At 32.8% G+C, this 17143-nt stretch overlaps 2 protein-coding genes across 2 annotated transcripts in view; one reads left to right on the top strand and one right to left on the bottom strand.

Annotated features, from left to right (window-relative positions):
• LOC145252766 (uncharacterized) overlaps positions 1 to 17143 on the bottom strand; it is a 380616-nt gene that overhangs the window by 359512 nt on the left and 3961 nt on the right. The gene's annotated exons all lie outside the window — the stretch shown is intronic.
• LOC145252767 (uncharacterized) overlaps positions 3217 to 17143 on the top strand; it is a 55169-nt gene continuing 41242 nt past the window's right edge. Inside the window, exon 1 of the mRNA XM_080112674.1 lies at positions 3217 to 3352. The gene's annotated coding sequence lies outside the window, so the exon portion shown is untranslated. The remainder of the gene's footprint in view (positions 3353 to 17143) is intronic.

The following is a 17143-nucleotide window of genomic DNA, read 5'->3' as shown; positions in this document are numbered from 1 at the left end:
ATCACTAATGGTGTAAATTGGGTAGAATTGGATAATTTATGGGGACGACTCAACAAGAATTTGTTTACATTGGATTTGAAGGCGGTCATGTTGTATTCAACTGGGAAGCAGGCCAGCGGAACAATGTTCGAAAGGCAGGTAATTCTGGAAAAAGAGAGTGGGGGAAATCATACTTAATGGTTTTCGATTTTATTTTATTTTATTTTATTTAAGAATGATTGAAATTAGTTTTTTTTAATAATTACTGAAAACACTTTTTAAAATCTTTTAATACCATTTTGGGAATATTATGTATTGGATAAGTTTTTTATGATGTTTGAAATTTTGTTATTTTGATTTCAATAATTTTATTTTTATATTTTCATAAACATATATTTATTATATAAATTCAAATAAAAAATCTTTTGTTATTAAAATAAAAAAAAACTTATTTTTTATCATTTCATAGACAGATTTCTTATAAAATTTCAGATAAAATAAAAAAAAGATTAGTTTTTTTAATTTTGTTATTAAAAGTGCAAATGAAGACTAATTGCGTTATTTTTATCTGCATAATTTGGTTAATTTTTATTGTATACTTTTCAATAATAATGTCCTTTTCTTATATGTTATTTCAATAAATCGCTTCACAATAGAAATACTGAAGAGACAATGAAAATGAAGGAACTGATTTGCCTTGTCATCGCTTCCGATAGCGCTACGCCGGAAGTTAGGAAGTACGTTAGATTACTATAACCGATCTGTCATATTATGACGTAAAACAAGTATCATACAAATTTGGAAGAAGAACAGCAATAGTGATATTTGCACCGGGAGGCAGAGTCTGCCAGATGAAGTCATCATCATCATCTCGTATTAATCAGTAGTGGTTAATGGGCAGAAATCAGAAGCTCATAGTATTAATGCTGGAGTCTCTCAGGGGTCCATCCTGGGCCCAACTCTCTTCCTGATCTACATCAATGATCTTTTTTTTTTTTTTTTTTTTTAATATTCTAATGTCTTAGTCAGATTGTGTTTAAATTACAGAAAGATCGTGAAAAATAAAGAATTTATTTAAGTTCAAAACCTTTCAGTGACTTTTTGGACGCCTGTAGTTTCAGAGTTCTACATTTACTAATCCAAGAACTCTCATCCATTTTTCAACATAGCCGTATTATCGAAGTTTCCTATTCTGCACATAAATTCCTATACTGTTCAGATTCAATCTTCTTTTGAGGTTACAAGATAGATCTAAGTTTATCTTTAAGATTAATATTACACAGATATCGCATTATTCTCATGTCGTTGCTCTCCATGCAACGCATGCACCCAATCCTCACTGGCCAGATTTCACTTCCATACATCATCACGTTGCATGCACCAACTTGATCAAGATCGGACAACTTTTACAAAATAATGAAATGAAGGATTTTTTTTTACACAGAATTCTGGAGGTAATTTTTATTATGGCAATATATACAATATTTAATATTTTGACAATAGATATAAGATTATGGATTTATATTGTTGTCACAATTAACACTTGTAATTTCTAACATGAATCCAATAAAAATTTTCACCGTTTCCAAGTGACCTTTTTTTTTTTTTTCTAAATACTATCACGAAAACTGTCCCGTGTTTTACAATGTGTGAAATACTGCATAAAAATGATAATAGAACCAAGGTGAACGTTTAACAGATTTATTGGTGCCTGTTATGATAAAGTCGACAGATCGAGTTTTTTTTTTTTTTAATATATGGTTTTTAGCAAAAATAACAGTACTTACTTAATAATCATTTCAAAAATATTAATATATCCAAAAATTACGAAAATTCATCGAGTAAAAGAACTGTTATCGTATTTTTAGTAAAAAAAAAAAAAAAAAAAGTATATCACTATAGGCCATAAATGTTGAAAGTCATTAAAATAGCGAAAAGGGAGATAAGCATGTTGCTTGTATTCGCAATCTTCAAGGTGTTCACATCTAGAAAAAATGCAATTCCCCACCCCCAATTTTCTGTAAATTTACTTTTAAGTATAAAATTTTTTCTACCCGATGAATTTTCGTATTTTTTTTTGATATAATACTATTTTTTACATGACAAGTAAGTGCGATTGTTTTCGCTTAAAATCACATTTAAAAAAAACTTGATCTGTCGACTATCTTAACAAGCAACAATTTATCTAACAATTTACGATTGAAATTATGAGTTTAACCACTAGATGTGCAATGATAAAAGTCTCTCCTCTTGGATTTGGATGTGTGTGTCTCGAAGTGTAATGGCCGACCTACTCCTCCTGCTACCACATCCAAGGGCGATCATTCACTTGTCAATCAAAGGGAGATAACTATTTTCGTTAGTTTAACTGTAACAAAGATCAAACATTGTTCGGGATTTAATGAGGAACATTACTATGCCTCTTTTCGCTGTATAAATCATATTATTGTGATATGGGGGAGAGTAGAACGTCTTTTGGAGAGCTAAGCTGATTTGCTGAGCAAATGTCTCACTTACTGTTCCTAACAGTTGAACAGTAAGTGATAAATTCAAGCAAATGAGCTAAGCGGTTAAAAATTGCTATTTTGCTTCCAATGTATTAATTTTGTTCTCCAGAAAACCGTTGTTAGCGTCCTCTCGAAAAGGCATTCTACACACACCGTCATAATGTGGTTTATCAATTTAAATATGGTTGCAGTGCCGACTACATGGGTAGGACGACATTGAGATTGGACAGTCGAATCAAATAGCATATATCTAGTAAAATCAGGAATTGAACCTACCGACTATCGGTCGCTCTAAACAATAACTTATGATTCCTCGATAACGGACTATTAAAAAAAAAATCACCACGCGCATTTTCTATTCAGAATTAGGCTCACTCACAATATAATTTGAAGAGTTTAAAGACTATCCACGTTCATTTGAAACAGCACCCTCTTTTTAAACAGAGATAATTTCTTTTAGGTTTAGAGGTTATTAGTCTCTAAGTTATTAGTCCATTGTATGTGTAACATAAAACTGTTTTTATTTTAATCATATATACGTGTGTGTATGTGTGTGTGTGAGAGAGAGAGAAAGAGAGAGAGAGAGAAAGAGAGTTTCAAGTCACAAAAGGTCACACGATCAGACATTAAAAAACAAAACAGACAAAGAATGTTTTCACAAATAGTGACACTTTAATGTTGTCGATAAAAACATATTTCATTACGTAGTTATCTGTTGCTTGCAAACATTATAACAACTTTAAAAAGTACGTCAACGTTTCTAACGTTAATAAATGATTCTATATAAATCATGTAAATATACACGAGTTTGCATCAAAACAAAATAATAACAACAAAAAAGAAACATCATCAAACAATTTTAAAAGGTAATATGACCGAGATTTTTTTTATTATACAAAGTTCTTGAAGTGCGATTTTTAATGAATATATATCCTTTATCTTTTACTATTATATAAAGCGAACTTTTTTCTTGTGTGTGCGTGTGTGTGTGTGTGTGTGTGTGTGTGTGTGTGTGTGTGTGTGTGTGTGTGTGTGTGTGTGTGTATTCGGTTTCCAGTGTGTAACCACTACTCAGAGATGTTTCAGGTTTTGTAATCTTGTGTATTAAGGACAGAACACACACACACACACACACACACACACACACACACACACACACACACACACACACACAACAACAACAACAACAACAACAACAACAACAACAAAAACGGAAAATTCAAAAAGTACCTGTACATAATTTCTTTTTTTTTTACCGTGGAATTGAGCACGCAATCCACATTTTTAGTCAGGTACGGAGGGCCCAATGACACATTAACTGAGACAATTGGTCTATACCAGCATGTTTTAGATAAAGTTTACCGTCACACAGTCCATCAGTCCTATATGTCCCATTAGCGATGAACCGATCAAAATAACATTCTAGTTATGAGGACCATTATCAGAGAGAGAGAGAGAGAGAGAGAGAGAGAGAGAGAGGAGGGGGGAAACTCGGGATATTGTCAGAGTTTTTCTTCTCTTATATGAATAGTTCCATCCAACCCATATATATATATATATATATATATAACAAATTTACATGGTCGGGGCCCAGGACATGCTAATGCTTCAGTTAAAACCAGAAGTCGTCGTCAGGCAACTTAATAAATGGTTGCTTTCTACAAAAAGAGCTTCTGGTTTTAACCGACCGTTTGTCCGAAACATTAGCATGTCCAGTGTCGCGACCATGTAAATTTGTTTATATTAACAAAAAATATATATTGCCCTTCTTTTTGTTTATATTAACAAAAAATATATATTGCCCTTCTTTTTGTTTATATTAACAAAAAATATATATTGCCCTTCTTTTTGTTTATATTAACAAAAAATATATATTGCCCTTCTTTTTGTTTATATTAACAAAAAATATATATTGCCCTTCTTTTTGTTTATATTAACAAAAAATATATATTGCCCTTCTTTTCTTAATTACTCCTAATATCCTGATTAAATTCATTAGTTATCACTCTTGAATACCTTTAATCTGAGATAATATATATAATTACTATTTAAAAATATTAATAATTATCTTTGGACTTACAAACATACGTAGTTCGAACATGCGTTCTCTTCATTGTAGGAGATAATAATTAATGCCAGTCGGAGGATTCGAACCCTGTCGCATCCTAGACTTCTTAGGCTATTCAACCTCCAGGCTATCAAAAATTAACACGAGAACTAAGGGAAATTAAGTATTTATAAATGGCAAATCGGGTGGGGGGCATAAACAGTTCACAGCCAGAGAGTATTCAATAACTGACGTCGAAATATTGCAGTTGATTATCTATTCTTAATTCCCTAAAGAGGGTTCAACTTGTTTTCTTAAAGTAGACCTTATTACTATAATATCTGTTAAATATTTATTTCATGTATGCGCATAAAATCTTATAAGGAAATATAATATTTTATTCAATGTTCGTGGTATATGTGGCAGTAGATCTAAGTGTAAGAGGGAAAAATCCTCCAACTTCCTGTATGCATTATTAATAAAATATCGAAAAACGATTGAAAATAACGTCTGTTTGTTAAAACGTAGATCAATACGCGGTCTAAAACACTAACGAAACCAATTTTTTTTTAATCTACATCACTGCAGTGTTGGATCCCTCTGTTTCTTTTACGAGTACTTCCACAGAATATGCTCCGACGGAGTTACTGCAGTTGTACTTATCCAGTGAAAATACCTCCAACCCACCTGAGTAGAAGCAAAATCTCGTCTTTTCACTATAGAGGTCCCTATATATGGCATAATTACATTGACACATTAGATCACTACAGTTAAGCATAATTGAGTATAAAACGAGTGACAGTTCGGGAATACCAGGTGCTGTATGTTCTCTCCACTTATCTCGGCATTGTTTCCAGTGGTCTTGGACTTCTCGCCACTGGAATCAAGCAGTGCAGATTCAGGAGAGGTGTGGTTGGGATTGCACAATGTTTGCTTCACCATCCATAGATGCTGGAAGATTTTCTTGCTCTAATAGCTTCTTTTCCTCGTATCATTTGCCTTTTTGAATTCCCTGCCTGCTCTCTGTCTCCTCTACCATCAAAATGCAAAAATTTAAATATCATGCGAAAATCTTGCTGCCCAACTTTCCAATTACGTTTCCCGCCTATTAATCTAGCCAAGGGGTGGGCAAACTTTTCAGTGCAAGGGCCACATTAAAAAAAATTCGAATTTTACTGGGCCGCAAAGTATATTTTCTAATATAATTGATATATAAAATAGAAAAAAATAAATAAATAAAAGCATTTTAAAGAAAAAATGAAATTAATTTTCATTTATTAGTGTTTTAAAGTACTATAGAAGACTCACATGAAACGCATTTATTTGAAAGACAAAGTATGTCAGTTTAACTTTAAACTTTAAAGGAAAACAATTTTTATTAATATGTATTTTTAAGTAGGAGCTTCACATGAAACATTTGAAAAACAAAATAACCTTGTCTTAAGAATAAATAGATTCTAGATTCTAGCTCCTATTACAGTGAGCTATTATGTCTGTGGTAATATGTCTTGTTTGGGGTGAATAAATGTGTTTTTTTTTTAAACAAATTTAAAATATATCTTACTAAAGCTATTCTGGAAAATAGGAAAAAATTGGAAACATTCTAAATTTGCTTTATATATAAATATATATCGAAGGCTGCAATATAATATTGTTAAATATTGGGAGAGAATAATTTCGTCAGTTGAGAATAACAAGATGTTTAATTGGGGTCAGCTTAGTGTACTTGGATGTCAGCTTGTGTGATGCAAACGGATATGGCGGCACGTGGATCAAAAAGGAGAGAGTGGGGTAGAGAAGCTGTCAATTCGATTGGAAGCACATACGTATGAACTCAGATTTTTAAAAATGCCCAGATCAGAGATGAGGACATTGCCAAGGCTGATGCAAAGAAGGTGGGCTTTTTTTACCGTGCTAAAATTTACTAATACTTAATAGTATCCTGTATCGCTACAAAGCCACCATTCACCCATGCATGGGGTATTTGTTGCCACTTCTGGGCTGGTGCATCTACCAGTAGTCTATAACTCTTGAACAGGGCTCCAAAATAGTCTCTAATTTAATAACTACCACACTATCAAACAGGCTGCAACCTCTGTCCTATCACTGCAAGGTTGCATCCCCATGTATGTTTTATAAGTACTTTAATAGAATGTGTTCTAACGAACCTATTGTATGTGTACCTCCTCGACGTATATACACCCAACAAACCCTTTCAGCAGCAAAACTCCATCCCTTCACTGTAGAGGATCCTTGATGCTATAAAACCGTCTATTCTGCTAGCTTCTTCCCTCGAGCTACTAGACTTTAGAATTCTCTCCAGTTTCATACTTTCCTAGCTGTAATAACACGTAGAAGTTTAAATGTAATGTGAACAGAAATCTGGCTCATCTCTTCAAATAGTCTTCTGTAGACGTGATTCAAAGTAGTAGTCCCTTGCATCCAAGTGACAATATATCTTGTTTGGAGTAAACAAGAATAATAAAAAAAAAAAGGAAAACATAAGTAAGCAGTAATTATCGACTTCTCTCTGTCCTTCATAACCCCGTTACACTGGTAAGTGACTGAGAACAGACGACCCCGGGCGAATAAACCTCTTCTTGTCTTCAACCGTTGTCTCTTCTTGGTTCTTGTTTTTGATGCAGGAATAAACTTGCTTGCAGGTAGCGTTTTTCAGTCGGTAAGACCACATTGTTGCACCCGTTGGAACGAACGACCAGCAAGGTACGTTATGAAGGTTCATTTAATTTAATTGATTGTGACATGTGAGACATTAGGCTCACCTTCAGAGGAAAGGTATGCATATATCATTCTATAAGATTATTACAAATTTTAAACTTGCGCAAAATTTGGATTATATTTGCGCGCACACCATATGCCATTATATTTTTAGTATTAATTTGCTGTGTTATATTATGAGGCTCTAAAAAAGGGTCTGTTGTGTAATGTGTATGAATGTATTCCATAACGATATACGTGTTGAATTGTGGGGTTTTATTTTTATATATATTCATGTACGTGTAAATGCGTGTATGTATATACGTCGTATCATTTAGTTGATCGTCTAGTGTGTATATTTTAACATTTATGCAATAGTTCTAACAGGAAACAATTGACGTGGACGTATCGAAACAGTTGTAGACAAACAGTTCTTTTCACACGTGTAAATAACAACAGATACCTGAATTATATACAAACATTTATTTTCATGGTTTCGGCCGACATCCTCAAAAACTACATTGTCTTGGCTGCCTGAGGAAACGCCGCTCCCCGCGTCATGGAAAGACCAACTTTCTCCTTGAGTCGTCCGTTCTCTAGCTAGAATCTTCCCAAATTTACATCTCATTACGTGTCTCTGACTAGAAATCTACATCTCATTACATGTTTCAGATCAACAGCTGATGTAACCTAATCTAGTTATTTGTTTATGCAAACCAAAAAACATGTTTACATCTATTTTCTATTTTCACATTCCTTTGTAGTGATATTATTATTTCGGCTATCAATCACTTTTTCCCAATCTGATTGTTTATTTTTCTAATCATAATAATCGATCCAGCGACCTGCAGTCGCTCGAATCAATTAATAATACTATATATATATATATATATATATATATATATATATATATATATATATATATACAGGGTGACCCCCTCAACAAAAAAAAGAAAAGCTAAATGCAGGCCATCTAGAACATATGCTGTAGAACGGAGAAAAAAGGCCAAAGACCCTAGTATTTTGATGTGATGTTTTGAATATAATAAACTAGTTATGACCAAAGTTTCATTTCATTCGGAAAAAACACTAAGAAACGGGGCCTAATTAGAGTTGGGGTCCGTTTTTTTTGGGGGGGGGGTCACCCTGTATATAAATAATAATAATAATAATAATAATAATAATAATAATGTTTTGAGCCTTGGCCCTGCTTGCCACAGTTAACAGATACCACGCTATGATCACAGCCAAAGGGTCACAACAATACAATTGTACCTGGAAGTCTTTATTTATTTATTTATTCATTTATTTAGTATTAGCTGTGTCTACTCGGCGTTGCTCGGGAGATTTTTACTTCCAAATTTGTTGACCCCTTTTTTTTTAACTATGCTGTGCGTGTACGTGCGTACTTTTTTTTAACCAAATTATTTTTTGAATATGACTTCCAAAGTTATATTTAATTATAAAGATTTCGTTTTATTATCAAATTATTGAATTAAATGTTGCTATAAACTATAGTTTTGTTAAAGTATTTTTGTTTTAATGTTTATGAAATTATTGAATGTAAATAGTTTTCAAAATTGTTAATCTTTTTCATATATGAGGATTTGCTAAGAATGTTGATGCCAGTTAAAATGCTTTTCTATTCGACAGTTTAAATGCTTCAAAATCCCCTTTAAAGTTCGAAGGGTGACGAATTTACTTTTTGGTAAATTTTTACTTTCTTTCAACCTTAACACACAATGCTGAAAACGAATACTACATTTAAATTTGGGGCAGTTTTCTGGATATTAAGACATTTTCTTCAATGTATTACTTAATAAATGTCAATGGTGTTCGCTATTCTTAACATAGGTAGGGAGGGGTGTTTTGTAACGTGCGTGCGCATTACTACTTTTAGGAAAAAAACATGATCTCCAGTAAAAACATAATGAATTACATTGTATAATAAAGGTCTTAATATCCAGAAAACTAATGGTCTGTCCCAAATTTGAGTGTGATATTTGTTTTCAGCGTACTCGAAAATAGAAAGAAAGTAAGAAACATGACCCTCTTTTTTTTTCAAACTATTCTATTAACAAATATTAATGGTTGACATTCGTAGAAAAAAAGTAGAAATTTTAATTGTTTAAATTAAATTATTTTTTGCTTCACAATATCTTAAACTATTGTATTTTATTTTTTTTTTTTTAGATTTCACTAAATGTTCGATTAATCTATCTATAACGTGTGTGCGTGTATGTGTGTACCTATTTACTATGCCTCCCCACGGGACAGAGTTAGACACCAGGGTCGTTTTTTAACGTGGAGAAAAGGTACAAAAATAAAAATTGTCTCAGTCGTGAAGGATTTCTCCTCCACCGAAAGAGAACAAGAAATAGAAGTGCAGCATCTGAAGAACAGATACTACACTTTGATCTTGTCCCGAAGGCCTACAGAAAGAAAAGTTAAAGAATTTTCCGAGAATTCAATAGAAGTTATCCCAAATTTCTCAGTGCTCTCCAAAATCTATTTTGATGAAATTTAAAAGCATTAAAAACATTTTCTGCGAAAAACAGGAGTGATTCCGAACTTATAAGTGCCTCTCTACGTTAGACACCACCTCCTAAAACCTTTAAATCCAGATATCCACGGCGAAAAGATGTAACACAAGGGGTCAGAAAAGTGGGAATTTGAAAAGGTAGTGCCCGAGAAGAAAAAGCACTCTGACCTGTAAAAAACAAAATGCCTGGACAACCCCATCAATATAGGCGCCTCGGGAGATTAGCAATAAACTAACACCTTCTGAAAGGGTGAGAAGGCAAAGCCTTGGAGTGCAAGGTCCTGTGTAATTCTAGGAGGTCCTTCTAGAATTATATATAATCATACGGACCAAACTTCAACCAAAAGAGAAAAAACCTTCTCAACAATGTCGTAAACTTTGGTAGCGAGAACCCCCCCCCCGTTGGAATTCATCGATTCTTATGAAACGTAAATCTTATGCATAAGCTACTAATTCAGAGTTATCAAAAATTTCAATGCTGTCGTATCACACACACATACATACGCGTATATATATATATATATATATATATATATATATATATATATATATATATATATATATATATGTCATCCGCATACAGTACTGTTTCGCTGTTTCACAGCTCATCAGTGCGGCTAGACAAGCAACTACCTCAAGCTAGGATCGGAACCCGATCGCCCAAACGACAGTCGGAGCTTCTAACCATTGCGCTATATGGCTGCTGCTATGCAGACAATGAATTAACAATGTTTTAAGACACTGTATATGCAAGAGAGAGAGAGAGAGAGAGTTCCATATGGACATCGGAACGGTTTGGGTCAACTTTTTTCAATTTCACACAAATGTACTTTATGCGCCCGGGAGAGTTCTTAGATAGTCTTTTTTTTAGGATTTTATAGGATAAGTATCGAAAATCGCTAATCGAAAAAATCCGATTAAAGAAGGAACAGTCCGATTTTGAGCAAAGTTAACATCCTTATACCGCCTAACAAAAGTGCGTTTGAGAGATTTTATCACTGACAAAAAAAAAATCAAAAGTAAGTTCTTTGATTCGAAATTAATTGTTACTGTTTAGAACACAATTGAACCATAATTCTTGACTTTTGCACTTTAAATCATTCAAGCCATTATATAAAAATAATTTTATAAAATCGACAGTAGGTTATCTACAATCCAATGTAGACTACAATGTATTGTGGACCAAGTCATTTCGGGGGCGAGGGGCATGTTAAGCTTCCTCCCTGTGCACCTCGGTGGATCCTCGATTAAACTGGCAATCAATCGATTTAACTGAAAAATGGTCGATTTCACTATTTCGATGACAATAAAAGTATTGGAAGTGTGAAACCGTTGATCCTGATTCATTCTCGGGCAACGTCGGGTCTTCCTGCTAGTATATATGTATCACTCGTATACAAAGCAAGTCTAGCTCATCAGGCTAAGTTAACGCCGGTGTATTAGGGCATTTCTGCGTCGTCCGTGTTCGCCGTCTGACGGTAAAATGTTTTAATCTGATGGTGACTAACCCCGCCTGCACAAACAAAGACACTTCTCTACCCGAGACGTCGAGACGAGGTTTTGTCCTCGCCGGAATAGTTCAGGTGTGCGTCGAACCGCCGTACATTAAATTATGTGACGCATAGAGATACATTAGAGTCGTACGTAAAATAATATGCAACAAAAGGGGGGGGGGCGAAAGAGAAAAGAAAAAGATAAAGAAAAGAAACAAGAAAAAGAAAAGAATAAAGAAACGACAGAAAAGAATAAAGAAAATCGAAAAGTAAGAAAAAAAAGCGAAAAGAAAAGAGAAAAAAAGGAAAGAGAAAAAAGAGGAAATAAAAGACAAGGAAAAAAGAAGAGAAAAGACAAAAAAAGAAAGAAAAATGAAGAAAAGAAAGAGGAAAAGAAACAAACAGAAGAAAAGAAAGAAGAAAATGGAGAAGAAAACAAAGAAAGAAAGAAAGAAGAAAAGCATGTCTATGGTGACTGCTGGTAAAAAAGCCTCTATGCAAAACACGCGTGCGCGCACGCACGCGCACACACACACACACACACACAAAAAAAAAAAAAAAAAAAGGTAGATTGACACAAATAAAATTAGTTCATTACATTATATTATCGCTTGGCCTTTTGGTCAAGATCAAAGTGTAGTATCTGTTCTTCAGATGATTGCTGCACTTCATTTTCTTGTTCTCTTTCGGTGGAGGAGAAATCCTTCACGACTGAGACAATTTTTATTTTTGTACCTTTTCTCCACGTTAAAAAACGACCCTGGTGTCTAACTCTGTCCCGTGGGGAGGCATAGTAAATAGGTACATTATATTATATTAGTTCCAAAAATTCAAACAACAAATATTTTATGACCGATCGTTTCTTAAGCAATTTGGAATATTTTATTTTATACTTTAAATGATTCTAAAAATTCTGTTTATCAGCACCTATCATGATATCACAAATAGAAGTCAAGCAAAAAAACATCACATTTTACTTAAGAAGAAAAAAAATGATTATGAAAATAAAAATTGAATAAATTACAATATTTACTGGTCTATGGAAAATTCAAGCAAGCAATTATACTAAGAAAAAATCCTTAATCCATGAATTTTCAATGATGAACACTTTTCATCAGCGGATAAATATTAGAATGGTTAGAATAAATTTGAAAATTAATACAAAAAATAGATAAAACGATTCGTTAATTATAATTTCGTTAGATTTTTTATGGATCATTGAATATTGTAATTTTTTCAATTGTTATTAATCGACCCAACACTAATATATATGCAGGGGGATTAAAAAGTCCCCATACTAATAAATAAATAAATAAAGAAAGAAAATGCTGTATTAGGATACCTAAAAACCAAAAAAGTAATAGAAATAAAAAATATAACTAAACAATTAATAATTTATTCATTTGCATGGAGACTTTTGAATCGCAAAAAAAAAAAAAAAAAAAAAAATTTCTTTGTATGGAGACTTTGTGTGTGTGTGTGTGTGTGTGTGTGTGTGTGTGTGTGTGTGCGCGCGTGCGTGTGGTAATGACAAATAAATTTTCAATAATAAGATAAAACAAAAAACAAACTTACTATCGGGATAAAAAAATAAAAGTTCTACGCGACTAAGAGGAGCAAATTATAAAACCTTTTTTTTTAAATGAGCCTTGTGGTAATATCAATAGAAATTAATCTTGCGTGGTTGATGGATAAGGTACAAAAGGATATCCTAAAAATAATCCACTTGAAATTCAATTTAGGGAGGATGGTTATCCGTTTTATAAGAGAAGATCGTCTGGAGATTGTGGCTTTAAAACTATGGTTAGCAGTCATGAAGTTGACAGTAGGTGGATTGTACCTTCCTTTCAAACACATACAATGTCCACATAAATGTGTTAAATCTATCAAATATGTTTGCAAATACGTAAATAAGGAATCTGATGCAGCCACGTTTTCCTTACAAAAATATTTTAGTAATGAAGTTACTCGATATGAACTTGGTAGAATGAAGCATTTTGGCGTATTCATGAAAGACATCCTCCAATCCAACAGCTTACAATTCATCTTGAAAAATGTTAGAGGGTTTATTTCACAAACAAAAATGCTGGCCAAGTTGCCATAAAACCAGAAGATACAACTCTTACTGCATTTTTTTAAATTTGTGAACAAGATAATTTTGCATAGTTCCATCTTATTACACATGGTGTAACAACACATGCAGAAGAGAAGTATAGTAAGTGTAGTATCTGTTCCGACAGATGCTGCAAGCAAAGACCAGCACAGACCATATGTGGGGGTAACCCCACATATCTGACCTTGGTCAATGTAGGGATCACCCTACAGACCAACAGTTACTATCCAGCTCCCATTTCCCACCTCTCGGGAGCTGGTCCCCCCTTTCCCTCCCCCTCCCTCTCTCTCCACATTAAAAAACGGCCTTGTGCGTTATTTGCTCAGTGGGGAAGCAAATAAATACAACACATGCAGAAGAGAACACAAAGAGTTAACGTTAAGGGCCATTCAGGTGTAAAAATGTGACACTACAATTGGAAGAGTTTACTCTGTGCACTAGCGACACCATGAATGTTTCTTTTTTTGAGACTCTTTCGTCATGAAATAAGAAGACCGATTTCATTTTCATTTCTAAGAACTATTGATGGACAAACTGTTCGCAGCTATTATATTGTTTCATATGTTTTTGCATTCTCTTTGCAATTAGGAAATTGAAATGGGTCAATGGGTGCGGATAATAGAATCTCCTTTCTGCTTTTCTAAAATCATAAATTTGGTTGGTCACTCTTAGCTACGAATGACAACAAAGTTGATATAAAAAACATATATTTCTGCAAAATTTTACTTTTTTTTACATCAAATTTTGCTTTGATTTCGGTTCCCCAAAATTTGAAGTTATTTTCTTACACACACCCTTTTCATAATCTTTCATATTATCATAGTTTTTAAAGGCTCTTTTTGAACCCAGTCAACGACGGGTACTTCTGCTAGTATATATATATATATATATATATATATATATATATATATATATATATATATATATATATATATATATATATATACACTAGCAGTTCAGCCCAGCTTTGCTCGGACCCTATGTACTGTTCATAACTTCATGTGCTTATATATATATATATATATATATATATATATATATATATATATATATATATATATATTTAAAAGTTGGACTCATGTCCAGGTAACCTACATCTAAAATTTCAAGTGTTTAGACCCAAGGTTGGCAGAGGAGTTTGGTAGAGTCTGCAAAGGTCAACTCTTTCAACTTTGAGTTCTTGCCAGCCAAATTTCCGCCCAAAAATAATTAAAAAGTTTGCTACATGCTTGAATACCTTTTATGTAAATTTTTCAAATGTTTAGACCCAAAATTGGCTGAATAGTTTGTTAGAGACTGTTTTGACCCCCTGGGCAGCCAAATTTTTGGCCAAAAAAACAATTAAAAAGCTTGCCCTATCTGAATACACTTTATGTAAAATTTCAAATGTTTAGACCAAAAATTGACTGAGTAATTTGGTAGAGACTGCAGATGTCAAAAAACATTTTAACTTTAACCCCAATTTTGCCCCCTTAACATTTAATGTTTTGAGCTCAAATCAAATCAAATTAAAAAATTTGATCCATGTCCTTGTAATCTACATTTTAAATTTCAAGTGTTTAGACCTAAAATTGGCGAAGGAGTTTTCAAATGTCAAATCTTTGAATTTTGACCCCTTGAAATCCAAATTTCCGGCCGAAAACCGATTAAAAAGATTTCCCAAATATCAATACCCCCTTATGTCAAATCTCGAGTCTGTACACTGAAAATTGGCAGAGTAGTTGGATAGGGAAATGTACACGCACAGACAGACAATTTCACTTTTATATAGTGGTGATGCATATATATATATATATATATATATATATATATATATATATATATATATATATATATATATATATATACTATATATATATTATTTGCTCAGTGGGGAAGCAAATAAATACAACACATGCAGAAGAGAACACAAAGAGTTAACGTTGAGGGCCATTCAGGTGTAAAAATGTGACACTACAATTGGAAGAGTTTACTCTGTGCACTAGCGACACCATGAATGTTTCTTTTTTGAAACTCTTTCGTCATGAAATAAGAAGACCGATTTCATTTTCATTTCTAAGAACTATTGATGGACAAACTGTTCGCAGCTATTATATTGCTTCATATGTTTTTGCATTCTCTTTGCAATTAGGAAATTGAAATGGGTCAATGGGTGCGGATAATAGAATCTCCTTTCTGCTTTTCTAAAATCATAAATTTGGTTGGTCACTCTTAGCTACGAATGACAACAAAGTTGATATAAAAAACATATATTTCTGCAAAATTTTACTTTTTTTTACATCAAATTTTGCTTTGATTTCGGTCCCCCAAAATTTGAAGTTATTTTCTTACACACACCCTTTTCATAATCTTTCATATTATCATAGTTTTTAAAGGCTCTTTTTTTAACCCAGTCAACAACGGGTACTTCTGCTAGTATATATATATATATATATATATATATATATATATATATATATGTGAAACAGCGAAACAGTACTGTATGTGGATGACTATATATATATATATATATATATATATATATATATATATACTAGCAGTTTAGCCCAGCTTTGCTCGGACCCTATGTACTGTTCATAACTTTATGTGCTTATATATATATATATATATATATATATATATATATATATATATATATATATATATATATTAAAAAGTTTGACTCATGTCCAGGTAACCTACATCTAAAATTTTAAGTGTTTAGACCCAAGGTTGGCAGGAGTTTGGTAGAATCTGCAAAGGTTAACTCTTTCAACTTTGACCTCTTGCCAGCCAAATTTCCGCCCAAAAATTAATTAAAAAGTTTGACTCATGTCCAGGTAACCTACATCTAAAATTTCAAATGTTTAGACCCAAAATTGGCTGAATAGTTTGCTAGAGACTGTTTTGACCCCTGGGCAACCAAATTTTTGGCCAAAAAAACAATTAAAAAGCTTGCCCTATCTGAATATACTTTATGTAAAATTTCAAATGTTTAGACCAAAAATTGACTGAGTAATTTGGTAGAGACTGCAGATGTCAAAAAACATTTTAACTTTAACCCCAATTTTGCCCCCTTAACATTTAATGTTTTGAGCTCAAATCAAATCAAATTAAAAAAATTTGATCCATGTCCTTGTAACCTACATTTTAAATTTCAAGTGTTTAGACCTAAAATTGGCGGAGGAGTTTTCAAATGTCAAATCTTTGAATTTTGACCCCTTGAAATCCAAATTTCCGGCCGAAAACCGATTAAAAAGATTTCCCAAATATCAATACCCCCTTATGTCAAATCTCGAGTCTGTACACTGAAAATTGGCAGAGTAGTTGGATAGGGAAATGTACACGCACAGACAGACAATTTCACTTTTATATAGTGGTGATGCATATATATATATATATATATATATATATATATATATATATATATATATATATATATATATATATATACTAGCAGTTCAGCCCAGATATGCTTGGACCCTATATACTGTTCATAATTTGTTCTATGTGTGAATACACCTTATGTAAGATTTTAAATTTTTAGACGAAAATTTGTCTGAGTAATTTCGTAGAGACCGCAGAGGTCAATGTTTTTTTAAACTTTGCCCCCAATTTTGACCCCTTAACATTTATTATTTTGGTCTCAAATCAAAATACAAAGTTTTACCCATATCCGAGTTACCAACATCTAAAATTTCAAGGAATTTGGTAGAATCTTCACAGGTCAACTCTTTCAACTTTGAACTTTTGGCAGCCAAATGT

This window comes from Euprymna scolopes, chromosome 29 (genome assembly GCF_053919585.1).
Source record: "Euprymna scolopes isolate OS-2025 chromosome 29, ASM5391958v1, whole genome shotgun sequence".
NCBI lineage: Eukaryota > Metazoa > Mollusca > Cephalopoda > Sepiida > Sepiolidae > Euprymna > Euprymna scolopes.
Note: the sequence above shows the minus strand (reverse complement) of the source record. Positions and strands in the feature narration are given on the sequence as shown.